Source organism: Motacilla alba, chromosome 3 (assembly GCF_015832195.1).
Source record: "Motacilla alba alba isolate MOTALB_02 chromosome 3, Motacilla_alba_V1.0_pri, whole genome shotgun sequence".
Lineage (NCBI taxonomy): Eukaryota > Metazoa > Chordata > Aves > Passeriformes > Motacillidae > Motacilla > Motacilla alba.
The window spans coordinates 90,832,774-90,850,554 of NC_052018.1; the positions used below are offsets into that span (position 1 = coordinate 90,832,774).

General features: G+C 35.0%; 1 protein-coding gene across 8 annotated transcripts in view; it reads left to right on the plus strand.

Annotated features, from left to right (window-relative positions):
• Positions 1-17,781, plus strand: part of SYT14 (synaptotagmin 14) — an 89,178-nt gene that overhangs the window by 40,765 nt on the left and 30,632 nt on the right. The gene's annotated exons all lie outside the window — the stretch shown is intronic.

The window sequence follows — 17,781 nt, forward strand, 5'->3', positions numbered from 1 at the left end:
TGGTTAATTGAAACAAATCTTCATTGGCTTCCAGCCCTTAAAAACCAGAGAGTGATGGTATCTTGTGATTTTGAAGCTTCTGGGGAATATGGCTGTTGAATCCATTGCTATATCAAGGGAATATTTAAGGATAGTTTTGTAAAAAAGATACTTTTGTAATTCAAGGACATGCAGAATAGTGTCTAACCTGAATTGCAATGCTTTCTACTTAGTGTCTGTGATACTGTGGGTTAGGGTTTTCTTGTGTTTTTTCTTTAGCCCAGTTTTTACTTGGGGTTTAGTAGGATTTTTCTGAGTTCCAAAGTAGCTTCCTAGTGCATTATGATAGACCTCTATTGTTCTTCTGTAATACTGGAAGACAGTTCTCTTAAGTGCTTGAAATTACGATGCGTGTTTCCACAAAATATACTCAACTGAGTGTTGCAGAGACTAAGGTGATTTAAAGATTAACTCTTGCTCTGTCTTTTATTCAGTGTTACAGAATTCATCTTTTTTTTCCTTCATAAGAAAGCATAACCCCTTGTCTTGTGAGAAGTTCCTTATAGAAAGGAACTTTTCTTGTAAGCAATTGGGCTGTGATCATGTTGAGGTTAACTTCTTTACGTGTGAATAGCAGACATGCATAATGCTTACAAATTCTTGAGTCCTGGAATAGGATGAATTCACAGATGGGGGTAGAAAGTACATGTGCAATTCAGTATTACTCATGGAATTTTCTTGCGGAATCTTATGGAGGAGGAAAGACATAAACAGGGATTGAAATGCAAAATAGATCCATGTCTGGGTTGAAACACAGTTTGGAAGAAAATGGATTTACATTGAGAACTTGTGGGTTTAAAAGCCAGATAGGTAGAGTTTAAAAGCCAAAGTTGTGCACAGTCTTTTCAACCAAAAGAAGCACATGAAAGTGCTTGATAGCATGAATTTGGGTAATTCTGAAATCATGGGTTTACCCTGTGTTGAGCAGCAGAGATGCTGGGGAGAGAAAGATGCTGTTTAAGTATGTGTATCATCCATTGCTGAGAGAAGAAACCTAGTAACAAAACTCAGAGTTAGGGATGATGACAAGATTTTCCACAGAAAATATTCCTTTTCCAGCTAGACCAGCTCTGAAGAAGAGGGAAAACTGTCTTCCAGTGGGAAAGGGCTTTCTCTCATGATCCGTACAAGTGAGCAAAACAATCTCCCAGATTAGGTTCCTCCTGCCAGCATCTTGAATTCTTTGAAGAAATACCCTTGCATTGATATGAAGTCTTTGAAGAAAGTCACCCTTAGCAATGTGATATCTCTGAAGTGATGTAAATCATGCATTAATGATAACAGGAAAGTTTCCATTGTATTGTAAATTTACTCTTTTAATACCTCTCCTACCTATTTGAATCTGGAATTTATAAGATCATTAACTTGTAAAAGTTAACAGACTGAAATAGTGACTGAAATGGTATTTAAAATAGATGCTGTACATTCATAAAATGTAGAACTGTTTTGTGATATAAACACAACAGATAGTACTATATCAGCTGTAAAGACCATTTCCTTGATGAACCAAGTGCTTTTGCTGATTCTGAGGGTTCATGGCTGTATCATGGAAGGAGTAACTAAGAAACAAGATTGAACAGTAGACTGGAAATCTCTGTGTAGACATTAATAGGTACATTGGGAAAAGGAACTTTACCCAGTACTCTATTTACCTCCTGAGAATAGTCATGCTACTTGATTAGCGCAATGGAGCAGTTTAGGCAAATATGAGAAGTAAAAACTAGAACAGCTTTCGTAGAATGGAATAATAGAATGTTTTGGGTTGGAAGGGACCTTAAAGATCATCTAGTTCCAAACCCCTGCCATGGGCAGGGATTCCATCCACTAGATCAGGTTGTCCAAGGCCCCATCCAGCCTGATCTTGAACTTAACATAAGAATATTACAAAAGAATGGCTTACCAGTTCTTCCTCCAGAGCAGCTGTGGATAAATGGAGCATTTTTCTTACCTTTAATGGTTATAACAACAGGATTTTTAACACTAGTCTGAAACTAAAATTTGCCTCCTGGTTGTGCGTTTTCCCTGTAGGTTAAGGAGAGGTTACCATTAGGACTGTTTGTTTATATTCTGAGCACATTACTTTTTAACACTCTCTTTTGTAAAAATACATTAGGGTTTTTTTGTAACTGAACTCTTTTTCTATTGGGTTACCTAATGTAGCTTATTTTCCTTATGCATATGTATAAGTTTCATAGACATGCTATAACTATCTTGTAAGTATTCTCTTGGAATGGTTTAATGAATATTTTGTCCTTACACAAGTTGAACAGTGTTACCATTTTAATCTGATAACATGTATTTTATTGTTAGGATAACAATTTTCATAGCTACTTTGAGTATATTATTGGAGACTATATTGTATCTGAGTTAACAATATAAAATTGTGTCTGTAGCTTCTGTGGTGGCAAAGATCTGTAATTTGTTTTCTTGCAAAATGACTTCTTATTTGCTATTTGGAACACTTGTCTTATGAAGATATCCTAAATTTTAGGGTTTGTTAGAATATTTTTCTTGGGGAAAGGGTAAGCATGATATGTTATACAACTTGAAGTAATTTTTTGGTTTCTGTCCTTTCAGTTTGGGACGAGCTTTTGGGTTTTTTTGGGGGTGGGATTGGTTTCTTGCAATTAGCTTTCCTCCACTGTATTTACAAGCTGGAAATGGATCCTTAGCTAATGTCATTGCCATGCTTCTGGTCATTTCGGTGCAGCTGAAGATTATGTGCTATGAAGGAATCATGGTCTCATGAAAGCACACAGGAAAACTTAAAGGGAAAATTATTTTGTTATGAAAATCTGATTCTGGTCCTTGGAGAGAAGCTAGTAGATATGGTTAACTGGGTATAAGATTTTCTGTGTGGTCACCTATGCCCAATTCAATTAAAGCTTGGTCTTTAAATTTGTAAATAGAAAATCTTGCTGCATTCACCTTCTCACCACTTTGTAGTTCAGCAGCATGTGTTTTTCCGTATATATTTGTACAATTCACTTGAAAAAAAAATACTAATGACCCAGCTTTCCATTTTGCCCTTTGGTTTCAGTCTTGTTGAACCATTCTTAATTTTGTCCTTCGAAGTATTTTGTAAAAGATTTTCAATTATCATGATTTCCTAATTGTTTTAATTTTTAAAGAAGTTTTATCACATTCCTTTGCAAATACATCAATTTGTCAGATAAAGGTTAAAAATTAGATACATTTTATTCATGTTAAAGTCACACCCAGCTTATTTAAAGGCAGCTTTGACTTAGAGTTGCAAGCCTGAGGATATTGATTTGAATTATGCATGACTGTCTGGTATGCAGTTCCATTAGCCTGCTGGATGGATAATGTAAACATGTTCAGAATTTTAAGTATCCTATATGAGCAGCAGGTTAAAAATAGAGCTGATAAGAGCATGTGTATCTGAAAAATCCAAATCTTGGAGAATGAAACTACAAAAGGATCATGTCTTCAAGAGGCTGACTTCAGGTGTGAATTTCTTTCCTTTGAAACTGCTCAGCCTGAACAAATACAGCTGATGTGTGTGATTTGAACAGGTGACACGATTGCTGTTGGCTGCTGCCAAGCATTGACATCTGTACTAGAAAACACTCGCAACCAAAAGGCCAGGACCAACCCTGCGGCTTTTGGCCAAAAAAAGAGTGTCTGTTCTGCTTTAAATTGGTCGAGATTTACTCTAGGGATCAGGCTAATTTCTTCACATCTTCTAGGAAGATATGATTTGTAATGGTATTTGATTTTGCTCAAACTTTCTGTGGTTTTCTCTTCATGGTTATATCTGGTCAGTTGTTTGGTTATCCCTGTGTTCTGCTCAGTCAGTAGTTTGGTAGCAGAAATAATGACTTCTGAACTTTGCTTTTAAATCCTCAGCACTGTGCTAGGAAGATTTAAAAATAGTATCTTTTTAGAGTTTTGTCCGAGTTCTTCATGTGAATTTTAATAGAAAAAACCCACTACTCTGGAGTGAAAAATAGGATGTCATCTATGTTACATTTTATAAAGATTTATTATATTTCCAAGTGTTTTTGTTGCATCTGTAGCATTTGTGGCAATTTGATGAGTTAAATGAAAATTAAAAAAAATACTACTGCACTTATTTTCAACATCTGATCGATACAAACCAGAAAACTAGTCTAATTTGGCATTAATTTTTACCCACCTTCTCAAAACTATTTTGCTTGGATTTGGCTTTGTTAAAGGCTATGCATAATGCCACAATGGAACTCTTTTTAGATTATAAAAATGAGAGAGAATAATGATGTCTTTTCCTTGGACTCACAATTTTCATTTACTTACATCTTAATATAGCAATATTCCCATGAAAATTTGCAAGTATATGTATGACTTAAAAGCTGCTCTTGATGATGTTGATAATACTGCTCTGATATATTTTTCTCTTTTCTTCTAAACTCTTGGTTCATGAATTGTATATCTAAACAAAAATGTGGCCAGCAGATAATTCTTGGGTAGTACTGGTAAAATTTGAGAAGGTTCTTTGTGCTGATGGTCATTTTCCCTTTTAACTGAGGAACAGTTAATCTGTTAAGAGATGGGCATCTAACGCTCTCCTTCAGAGAAACTCATCATCCTGCTATTTGATACTAGCTGCTCTCTTGACTGTTTTCCCAGTGAAATTCCTTTCACTGGCAATAAGAAGCACTGCTCCCAGTCACCTGCTTGTCCTGGTGCCATTTCTTTCCTATTAAGAGAAGGCACTTTAGAAGAAGAAAATATCTTGAAATAGCAGCAGTAGTTGTTATAAATGTTAAAGGCAATCTGTTGGCCACATAAGTTTTGGGAACTACTGTGGCAATTTCCAGAGAACTTCAATATTTTGAAAAGGAAGAACTTTAGAGGGATGGTAACAATGGTAGTTATTTCTGAAAAAAAAAGACTACTTTGCGCTTTAACTCTTCTCAGAGAGGACTGGGAGAGTCTCTTGTGTGTTTTTGTGCCCAGTGAAGATAATCCAGAAGAATATTATACAGAGGAGAAATAATAGCATGTGCAACAGTGAATATAATAGCCATTCTGTAAATATCTCCACTGTTCCAGATGCTTTTTTTTTTTTTTTTTGTGAGTGGTACTGACATAAAACTGCAGAACTGTAATATTTTGGTAGCACAGACAACTTAGCATAAATGCCACAATGTAGCAGTCAATTATGAGATATTTTCATTGTTCTCTTGCTTTTCTAGCTTCTTGCTTTTCAAAGAAATTTTTGGGGGACAAAAAAAGAAATGAGATTTAATTCTAGTTGAAAGTTCACAGTAAAAACATTATGTGGATTTTTTTTGTGTCCCCAAAAGGAAGTTTGAGACAGTTAGAAGTTAAATTTAAAGGTTAAAAGAAATCCAGGGAAATATAAGTCTAGCCTACATTGACACTTTTAGAAAAATGAAAATATTTAATGTTTCTTTACTTCATAAAGTAAAGAAATTTATAGAAAACTTGTGGCAAACTTGTAGAATGATACAGTTCTTTCATAATACGAGCAAGGGTAAGAGTCTGGGTTTTATGCATCAGTGTCTCTGGCTCAGATATTATTTCAAATTCTCTGTATTTTAAAGCAGGGTTGAGCCTGCGGATGTGAAGAAGCCAAGTATGTATTTTTTATTGAGTGTTTTGTTGTAATACTTAGAGAAGTTTAGATAACTGAGGAAAAGAGGCAAGAGCAGCATTTGTCTACTCAATCTTCACTGTCTTTCTTGCTCTTGGTTGCCACCATGACACTCATTTATGTAGTTGATGTCTTTCCAATGATTTAATGCATTGAAAGTTGGGAGACATTTCTGAGTCTCTGTCAAGTTTGTATTACAATAATTTGTTTTTCCTTCTGGTTATTCCCCTTTACTTTTCACACATAAATTCTCATTATGCTATCAGCACTTGGTTTTTTGAATACTGTGTAAATTTTGCTGTCTCAGTGAGAGTCTTTTGTTTTTAAGAAGAGGTCAGAATACAAAAAGCATAATGGGAAAAATCTGTTTAACTGCCCTCATCTACACTGAATAAGTACAAATTATTCCCAGCTTGTTGGAAAGCAATCTGCATTTGAAAATGTCCATAAGAAATTGGTATAAAGAGGGAGTTTAGGGGAGTTCTATTTACTTTAGTTTATGCATAATCTGAGTTGCATGCAATGTTTCTGCGACTCCTTTCAGAAATGCTCATTGAGATTTGCCGTGTTTTACATCTTCTGTGGATGTATTGATGTAGAAACACTTAAACTCTGTCAACTTAAAATAAGCAGCAAACTCAAATTGATTGTGTATTGCCATTTTCATTTCAACACTGTTTCAGTGTTGGTCAGATTACATTAATTTATGTCAGCACCTTTTTTTTTCTTTTGTTTTCCTTGAGCAAAAGTCTAGGATTTCAGACAGAAAAAAAACCCCTGCTTGTTTATTTCATTACAAATGGTAGTATTTGGCATATTTGTTTTTGTTGGGTTTTTTTTGGGGATGGGGGGGTGGTGGGAAGAGGAAGACAAACACTTGAAGGGGTTAGATATTCATCCCGTATAGATGGCTTATATTCCTACTGTGCCGGTTTTCTGGTGTTCGATAAGGCACACAAAGCAGTTGTGGGAGAAAGCATATCACTTGTATCCATGGTAACTCGAAAGATACTTTGGAACTCAAAAGGATGGAATAAGCCAGAGTAATAGGTCTCATTATAAGGGCAAAATACATAAAAGGTTCAGGCATATGCTTTTAATTAGTTGCTGAAAATAGCTGGAATTGGGGATGATGCAATGAAACAATAATTCTTGGTGTTAGAAATGAGCAACACTTGAAATCTAAAAGATTGCTCAGATGAAAGGCTTTATCTTACCATCTTCTGGGTATTCAGTCCATGAATACTAATGGGTTTGCAATGGTTTCTTAATCATGCTTAGGACATGAGAGTGCACACTGATAAAAGCTCCTGCAAGTCTCACATGACTGTAAGTTTCTGAAGTTCCATAGTGATGTTAATTCTCATGGCTGTGATGCATCTTCTTATGAATAGTATGTGCAAGGCATTCTCTGCTGTCTCACAAGAGCTCTGCTTGAAAAATAAATTTAATGTGGGCTTCTGTGTAGGGATAACAAACAAGTAATTGAAAATGAAGATTGATTTGAGATTAAAGATCCAGTATTTTTCAGAATAAGTCACTTTAATTAATTTTAAAATACGAAGGTAAGCATTAGGATAAAGTGTGAAAACTTGGATGGATAGACTAGAATGGAGTACCAGAGAACAAAAATAGTTCAATATTTGAAGTACAAGATATAGGATATTTGAAAAACCGTTTTAATAAAAATATTTTAACACAGTGAATAATTTTGAAGTTTTCTATTTGAACATCAGTGTTTGTAAGGAATCCATCTTGTATTGCAGTGCAATTCTCCACATTATTTCCTCTGTTGCTATAGAAACTAATTCTAGTGCAGCTGTGATCGCTTATCAAAATTCTAATGTTTCAATAACCATTTCTTATTTTGAGTTATTTAAATAGCCTTGTCTTACTTTGAATCAGACTGCACATTTCATCACTGCTGAATTGTTGACTGGTCAAACTGTTAATGCAAAGTGATGGCAAACGCTGTGGGGTTGTGGTTTGGGTTTGTTTTTTTCTTTTTGCTATCTAAGCTATCATACTTATTGTTAAAGTTGGAATAACAAGCAAATTAAGGCTCTTTTCACTTGTTAAATTTCAAAGGTCAATATTTGCTGTCTAACATCAGCATTTTGTAATGTGCATTACTTCCTCACTGTAATCTTAATTATATTTAATATTACATCAACCTTAAATGGTTACTGTTATATGGCCATGGGGGGATGTGTGTGTGTGTATGTATGTGTGTTTACATATGTGTGTGTGTGTAAACTATTTTTAATATGCTTTTAACATGAAAGTATATGTCTTGACGTTTTCATTTTGTTGAAATAAAATTTTCAATGATACTATTGTAGAATGCCACTAGTTAGCAAAGTATTCTGGATCTCTTTTGCTCCTTGTATTATTTGTTTCTTTGGAATTGGGTTTGGGTTTTTTTTTTTTAGTGTTGGTGGTGGTGGGTTTTGGGGTTTTTTTTGTGTTTTTTTTTGGGCTCGGTGGTGGTTTTGTTTGTCTGCTTCTTTCTAACAATGGAAGTGCTACACTGGAAGGTCATGTGTATTTGATGCAGGATGCAGCAACGTTCTGATTGTGAGCCATGTTAAACATCATTCTGCTGAATATGTTTTTAACTGTAAGGCTAAGATCTAAAAACTTCTCTGACACCAAATTACGAGGAAGGGTGTGATGGTAATTGGCCTGGAGACATGTGTTGTGTATTTCTGCTGCTGTAGCACAGCTACCAAAATGTTCCTGCAGTACTTTTCAGGATAATCACTGACTTTCTAATGAGCATACACTAATTTCATGTAGAGTGAAATAAATAATTTTCAATTTTGAAATTATCATACAAACATTTTGCAGCTGTAGCTGTCAGACTTTGATTACTAATTAACTGCTCTGCACCACCTTTAAGTCTCTTATTCGGCAAGCAGCATCAAACAGTAATTTCAAATTAGATATATAATTTTTTTCTAGTATAAGAGAGGTCTATGAGAAAAAAATTTTGATGGATAGGCATATTTTCACTCTGTGCCAATGGCTAGTAGGTTTATTATTTTGAGTGTAAGACCATGACAACATGATTTTCCAGATAGTGTTTTGGGAAGTTCAGTGTGTTGAGAATGACTGTTCCTGCATTGTTCAGTGCTGTTTGTTTGGGTGGATGACGTGGAAGAGCAGTTCCTCTCCTGCTGTTTGCTGTGGGCTGAAGCATCGTGCTCTAGGTCTTAGGAGCCCTTATGCAGCTTGGGCACTGTTTTCTCATCCTCATAAGCTCTTGCTTAGCTCTTATGGCTGGTGCTGTGGCTGAATGAAAATATCTTTACCAGCCAGACTCATATTCATTTAGTCTTGTCAAAATGCAGAAAGTTACCTATTTTGTGAATTGTATGACAACTATGGAAACATAGCAACACCTACATCATACATTGCATGTAAGCCTAGTAAAGCAGCTCATCTGTGACAGTGGGTGGTCTCAGAAGCACTGCAAAGAAGTGCAAGAAATTTAGTTTTGAATAATTGTGTTTCTTTATGCATGGAAAAACTTGTTTGAGGCCTTGCTGGAGTGAGCAGAACAGACTGACATGCTCCCTGCTGGTTAATCTGTGCCTTTTCTGTGAATTCTTAGCCCTCTTACTGGGTGTGTGAAGGAAAGATACGTTGGTTTCGAAGCATATCCATTTCCTGTGATTTCACAGTGTCTATTTTGCCTTTCTTTTTCTGTAGAGTTGGCCCTGTAAATGATACCAGAACCATTCCTAAACAAACTTTCTACAGATGCTAATATCTGAAAGGTTTTAGAGGAGTTCTTGACCCTACACAGACAGTTTTCTTCTACTGTTGACCTGTTAGGCACTCCTGCAAACTGAGATCATAGTAGATTTTTTTTCTGGATTCTAGCTGCTTTTTTTATTTGGTAAAGTTATGAGAGCTGTTTCAAAACAAACCCACCCCCCACCCCCCCCCCGATTTTTCTAGAATGATTTTACCAGAATTACTTTAATATACTGCAGGAAAGGCAGGCCATTTTACTAGAGCAAGTCACTGAGCCAGTGTGTCAAGAAGAGAAGGTGCCTGAATAGATAAGAGAAATCAAGGTCCTTTGCAATTCTAGGATCTGAACAAATAATTACCACTGTCTTCCCACCTAAAGGAAAAATAACAATAAATATAAAATATAAATGCAAAAATAAATGCTAATTGTGGGAAGTATCTTGCCTCTCCTGGAATGTAACTAGCTGTGTTCTCTAGATTGTGCAGATTTTCACCTACAAGTATGGATATTTCCACCCATCAGACATCACTGTTTTCTCTTTTATCTCTTTGCTCTGTTGACATGGCTTTTTTCTCAGATCTGAACTACTTTTTTGCATGTCATATGTTGTTTTATTTTCCCATTCCTCCACCTTTCTTCCTCTGTCATTTTTGCTTTGTTATTTTACCTGTTTGTAATTTTTCATTCCTGCTTGCATCTTGTCTGTTCTTTATTTCTGTCTTTGCACTTTCTCATTTTCAATGCAGATCTACTAAACTTCTCTCCCTTTATTTCTTTTCTTTGTTTATTTGACAACAAACCACTTTTTTTTTTTTTTTCTGAATCATTGCACTACTTTCTCCTTTTGCCTTTTTTTGCTTATTCCCTGTACCCTTTTTCCCACCCGCATTATTTATTTTTTATTTTCTGTTTCTTCGCTTCCACAGCAAAGCTGATGATATTGGAAAATTCTGTGGGGGTATATATATGGGAGGGTTTCATGTTGATGGTGTTATATTTATGGGAATTTTTCATTTTGGTGGTGGTATTCATTTCAGGTGAATTTTAGATTAGTAATAATTTTAAAGCCTGAAGTATAAATAAATAAAAATTTAAAATACAAACAAACAAAACCAAACCCTCAAAAACCAACAGAAGTGGATAGAGTACTAGTTGAAAAATGCTTAAATTTCTGGTTTTTTGTTCCACAGTTCTCTGAAAGCTTTCTGTGATGAGGAGCGCTTCTGAGCTAGATTCACAGCAATCTTTAATATCTCGTTTTCACCCTGTACTTCAGTTCTCCATCCGTAAAATGCCAAACCTGTTAACTTCTACTATTATAATGCTACCATAATCCACCATAACATATATTTCACTTATATCTGTGTTAACAGCTATGACATAGCCAAATTGGGATCGTATAGCTAGCTGAAGTAGATGGGCAGAAAATTTAACTTGTGCCCTACTGAAATGGTTCATGCATAATCCTTGTAGTGCTGCTTTGTTAGTGACTCACTCCAAAAGAAAATCCTTTGCAGTCAAAAATGCTGTGAAAACAAGGCAGAGGAATCAAGCTTTGTGTTGCTATTCTGTAAGCAATTCTTGATGCAAAGTATCTTTTATGGTTCATTTTCACCTGTTGCTATTTATTAGTATTAAATAGAAAGCTTAAATGGTAGGAAATTTTACGTGGGGTTTTTTTGTTTGTTTGGTTTTTGGTTTTTTTGTGGTGGTGTTGTTTTAATTGCAAAATGCAGCCACCGGGGTAAAGGTATTTTAAGAAACCATGAAGTTACCATTGAGAACCAGGAGTTCTCAATTAGAGAGTAGTTTTATTTTACTTTAAATAAAAGTATGGAAAAAAGAATGATGGAATTCTGATAGTTAAGTACTATAAGTATTGTATATACTGCTGAATGCATCTTATCAGTGTATATCAGTAAATGAATTAAGATCTTGAAAGAGGAGTTTTGTGTCACTTAGAAAACTTTGTATTTTTTTATTTTTGTCAAATATAAAACCAAATGGGCCTGAAATTAGATGCAAAAGCATTAAAATGCTCGAGAAAATTATCCACACAACACATTAATCTTGCTTTCTAATCATGCTTTGTTTCCTCATTTGAGACTGAACAGAGTGAGAGCAGGAACATTACAGGAATATTAGCTTTGTGTTACAATACTTCACTGGGAATTGATTTTAGGCCTCTGTGGGATCTTTTTCACCTTTTCAGCACTTCGTTGCTGCTCAACTCTTGTGCTTAATACCACAGCTGTAGTAGAATTAAACTGGACTGGAATTTGAGCTTTAATTTAAGGTTATAACTGTACTCAAAAGAAGTATAGCAATGACAGGAAAATATTTCCTAAGCCCATATCCTGCTGCTACTGTTTAGAGGTATGAGAGAGGTGCTGCTGTACACACACTGGTGAGAAATTGGGGTTCTCAGGGGCCTGGGATGCTTTATAGTGGGGGGAGTTTTCAAAGCTTTTAGCTGTTAAGCTCTGAATTTCCCTAAAGCATCCATAAATGCTGGTGAGAGAGCCGAATTTGGGAGAATTTTCACAGAGATGATAAAAGGCATTTCCTTGTCACCAAGATACTCCTAAGATTTCAAAGCTGGTTGTCAATCACCCTCAGCAAGCAGGACTTCTAGCATATTTTAAAAGAGGGAAGAATAAATAAAAGGAAGATTCTATGAATTAATTTAACTTATTCTCTTTTTGGAAGTGATATTTTTCTAATAATTTTGATAACTTGGAAAAAACAGTGAGCAGAGGTGCATAGGAATACTGGTTCATTTATTAGGTTAGCCAACATAGTGATCTGAAAAGTAGTGTAAAGGAAAATTGACTGCTTATAAAAATAGTAAAAGTGTAACCAGCATCTAAATGGAAAGGGAAATACATTTTTCTACCTGAATGGGCATACTTAGTACTTATGCTTTACCTAATGAAATATAATTATGGAAGGGAAAGCAAACATTTTCACTTCTTAAAGATCGCAGCTTTCAAAAAGCTTTAGAGCTGGATGGGGTCTTAGAAAACAAGAAGTTTTAAAAGTTAAAAATAAAAAAGTGTTCTGGAGCGTGATATATTGATATTCATGTCAATAAAGTATTAAAAATATTGAACCATTAGATTTAAGCATTATTTAGCTGTACTCTGGACAACTGAAAAGTAGAAATACAGAACCAAGTAGCAGAACTCCTTCCTATTCCAATTAATATCAATGCTCTATAAGGAATCAGAGAATGATACTTAAATTGAAAACAAATTAATTCAATAGATGGCAATGTATAATTTTCATTGAAAGACGACCAAAATATTTGGGAAGCAAACAAAAGAATGTCTTTGACAGCTTGTTCATGATAATGCTTTTAATAATGTATTTGTAGTTAAAATGTTATAAATGGCACTAATTTTGGAAAGAGGTTTTTTTTGTTTTTCCACTAGTGCTGGGCTTTTCTGCATTAATCTATAAAACAGACTATAAATTCTTACAAATAAGAAGTGCTTTAGTAAGTACAGAGAGCAAAGAGTAAATTTCTTTTTTAGGGAAACAAAATGCAGCTATAATTCTACAGGCTCAAGATGTAAACAGACACAGTAAAAAAAAAATACTACATGTGTTTCAGTTGGTCTTAGACCTTTCCTGTGGAAGGAAATTGAAGTTTTAAGGACTGGACATAAAGATAATTCTGTCATTTTGAATTACTTTTATTTTAAAAGCAAAAGAGAACCTTTTTACTACATGAATGACCAGTAGCATTAGCTTGAGAGAGTGAGGAAAATGCAGTGCTAAAAGCTTCACATGACACCAGGTGTAAATGACAGCAATGCTGTTTTGACTTCCATAGGTCTGTGAGTAAGCTCATAGTGTATGGAATTTTCTAAATATTAGGAAACAGAGTTATCTATTCTTGAGAAGAAAACCCAGTCAAGACAGATACAATACTTTTTCTTGTTTACGGTGAATTGTCTAATGTAGAAGATAGTTCAGCTGTGAACAGAAGTCTAAAATGTGGCAAATGCAAGAGGAAAGCAAATGCAAAAAGAAAGGATTTTTTTTCTGTTGTCCACAATGACCACATACCACTCCTATATTCCCTTTTTTTTATTAAGCATGACTCATGCCATAGCTCTTTTGGAAAAGAAATAGAATAATGCCAAGGTAATTTGTTGTTCTGTGAAATAATTTGGGTTTTGTCCTCACAAAAATGCATGTAAGCTTTTAATTTTAAAGGAAGAAGAGGCCTGAGGTTTCATTCAGTATTTAATGTTTATATTTATACTCCCTGTAATGTGGGGTAATTCAGTCAACATAATATTTTTGGATGGTAGAAAAGTTCAAACATGAAAATTCCATTTGGACTGTCTGTGCTGCCTATCAGAAATCTCTAAGGGTATTTAATCATTCAGAATAAGAAAGGTTCCTTAAATTTTAAACATGTATTTCATTTTATGTTTTATTTAAATTGTCTTAACATTTACATAGAACCCCTTGAAGGCTTGAAAACTTGAAATTTACGTTTGATTAAAAATAAATAATTATGTAGCAGAGTGTGAGCAGAGATATATTAGAGATAGGTACCATGTGAGTATGAAGATATTCTGACAATTACAAAATGTGACTTGCAAAAATTACTGATTTATGAAGTGATTATTTATTTTAAAGGAACTGGAAGCCAGATTCCAATAGGGGTGTTGTGATACTGTTGCCTCCCACAACAACGTGAACTTTTAAAGAAGTACTGTACATGAGAAACTTGAAGCTGCAGAAGTGTAGTTAATGATGGCTTATGAGACAGGGGAATTAAAGGCACAAGGCTAGCTTCTTTTTCCATGTTAAGAGATGGAATTGTTCTTGGAATTGTTCTTGGAATTACTCCGGAAATATGGGCTAAGGGAGACTGGGTTGGTGCTGCTGCTGTGAACCTCTGGGAAAAATAATTATGATAGGAAAGTATAAATGCTGTAAACGTGGGAAAAGGATATCACCATCTGCACGGCGAGATGTGTAGCCTAGCATGGTCCATGAGAGACCAGAACAGAGAGGAGAAAGGAGTAGCTTTGGAAGAAGCAATTTCAAGTAGTAACTGAAAACCTAAAGCATTTCTTATGATAAACTTCTGCATCTTTAAACTTTGATTCCCACCCAGCAAAATAACAGAAAATTTTCTGAATTCTCTCATAGTTACCAATTGTATGTTCCAGTAATGCTCAGTTTGGCCTAGGTTGCTGTGTCAGATTTAACTTGCAAGTCTCTTGAGGTTGATGGCAAGGTATGTATCATCCCCCTTTGACTTGCAACCTGTCCCAGGGGGCTGAGGAAAACAGATGAACCTTCACTGCTTAACAAACAATACTAAAAAGAAGATATTTATTTACTTCTGACTTAAATGTGCAGTTTACATGCTGTAATCTCTGAGTCTACCAGCAAAATGTTAATTGCTCATGTTTGTCAGGTATTTCATTTATGGTTCTGATTTCTTCAGCTATTAAGCAGGGTCCTTACTGTCACTATTAAGTGTTTTCTCAGATGACTAAGGGAGGATGAAAACTTTTATTAAAGCAGTTACCCCTTTAAAAAGTGTTTATTAAAATCTTCCTGCTGACACCAATACACTAAATTTAGAATTTACCAAATACTCATTACTAAACAAATTTAGTTTCACTCATATCATGAGAAGGCCAAGTGTTTTCGCATACTTTGGGTGGAGAGCTGAATGTATGGTTTTGTCTTTCTAGTCTTCTTTCTTTCTATTTGCCTTTTCTCTGTTATGCCATTTTCTGGCAGGTAGGAACCTCAGACTAAACCTGATTTGATTTCGTCATGATTGTATCTTACTTCCACTTTTGGGACATACGTTGGCGTGGTTTTTGCCCTGTCTAGTAGTCCAAGGTGATGTGATTATTTAATATGATTAATTTAATTTACAAATTAATTTACAAAAAGTATTTTCTATGTGATTTGAAAATTGCATAGAAGCAATGCATGATGAATTTCAGATTTGCAGTGTACCCATTTGCTTGTAACTCTTTAGCAGATGTTATTAGCCACATTCAGTGGTCTTTGGGATGAATTCTTTGGCTTTGTCACAGTGTGGAAGTATACATAGATAGCTGTGTCTGAAACATACACCTTAAACAAAAGGTACAAGGAATGTAACACACAGGGGTTTCATGTGTAAATATGCACACATTTCAGATCATCTTACCTTTCAGCTCCAAATGTTTTTCTCCAATACAATTAGTGATAAGCCAGCAAGCACTAGTAGTGGTTTTGTACTTTAAACTTTGATACATATGCAAAATTTTTTTAGACAGATTGTCACTACTTCTAAGTAATTTTTAAGGAAAATACCAAGGATCAGATATTTAGTATTGCTGTATTCACTGCTGTCTGTGATATCATTTGGCTTTGATATCATCAGTCATTATAATGTCTCGATGCAATTCAAATCTTCATGGTTTTCAAAGAACCGTAACAAAAAATTTCATTTTATTGCATCATTTACTGTGGGGAGGGGGAAATTAAAATGAGACAGTTTCACCTTGAGAATTAATTTGAAAACTTTGGTATCTTTTTTTGTAGAGAAAGCTGTTGTTCAAAACCAGTTTATAACTCTCTAGACAGAGGTGTCTCTAGATTTTTAATCCCAGATACTTGTTTTAAGAATTTACATGCTATTTAAGTTTGTTAAACTGAAATTTGAAAAATATGTAGTTAAAACCTGCCCCAGTGTTTTAGCTTTTTCTGGGATTTTTGAATCATAGCTGGTTAATAAGAATTTTGTCTTCACTTTTTCCATGCCTACATTAAAAGCACCTTTTCTGTCACACAGCCTGTACAGTTTTCCCATAGGGACATATAATGGAGTTCATCAAAGTGAAAAAAGTGAGTCACACATTTATTTACTCATGTAAGACAATAATGGTGTTGATAACTACCTGGACACACTTTCATTTCATTAAAGTATGGAAAAGCTGGGTGTTAAAAATTCTTATCAGACTTGATGACAAGTGAACAGAAAGAAACTCAGGGCTGCCAGGTGGTTACTGTCTCATTTAATGCTGTTTGTTGTCTTTTTGCAACAATGAGAAGAAATGCTATTTTTCTGAATTTTCTAGAATATTTAATTATATAGATTGTGACAAGGAAGTCCAGTTTTCATGGTATAGGCAGTCAAATGATACACATCTTTATTTTATTATGATTAAAATATCAGTTTAGATTCTATATCTATCTAGTTTTGGCATGAGTTGTCTAATATTCATAGGTGAGGTTTCATGTTTATCTGCTAGACAGGTGACTAGAATTCAAGTATAGGATTCCCTGCTGTCTGTTTTGTTTTCCAGCCCTGTGGGACTGGACTTCCAAGAGTTAGTAGCACTGGCTCACTAACAGCAGAAAACCTTTTGCAGGAGTGCTGGAACAGTATTTTGGAATCACTCTGAATGGCAGGCTGGCTCTGATGGGTTTATCAGAGATGAGAGGGTTCCTGACAGTGGTTTCATCTTGTAGGAGTGTTTTAATTACTTTTTTTGCCATGGTTCTTTTAGGAGCTGTTGAAATAGAGAAGAGCCCTGCATTGTCCAGCTAATAGTTTCTTTAACTTGCTTGTTTGGTAGGTTTTTCTGTGAGTGAAATGGTATGTTTGACACCAGAAAACATTTTTGCTTTGAAATTTTTATGTATAAGGTAATTCTTTATGTCAGGGGCATTGAAATCTTCATTGAAACCTCTACAGAAAATGAAAATGAAATCTGAGGCAGTTCTTTACCTGTCCTTGATACTCCTTTCATTTCAGCTGCTGCACACCTTGCTGTCCTTTCCCAATTCTATTCACCTGTGTAATGCTGCATAGTAAAATATGAGATTAAAAAATTGAAATGTAATTATTTTGAATTAACTTCCTGTGTCTGTTGCCATGCATCAGGTTTAATTTCTGAGATGTATAACCACATTTGTATTTATCTATCTATCTAGTGTGAAAAGCAAAGATGGTCAGCATCAAGTATTCATCCCAAGCACAAGATTGCTCATGATCCTTTTTCCACTGTCTTTAGTGACTAGAGGTAGTGTGTAACTTCCAGACACTGGATACATACCCTTTAGTTGTCGTTAACAAGTAATAAGGAATCTGAGACACTGCTTCACTTTTTAAATTCACTGGTGAGCAGAGTTCATTTGTGTGAAAGGTTGTCTTTTTTAGTACCTTACTTGTCTTCAGAGTTTAATTTAGTATCTCCCTGGTGGGCAAGTGCATGGGAGGTAATCAGCTTGATATCATGGCTTTAGGGAGTGCATTTTGTTTCCATAATTGGCCTACATTCCATCTGCACAGAATCTGAATTAAGATATCCAAAGGTTTTTG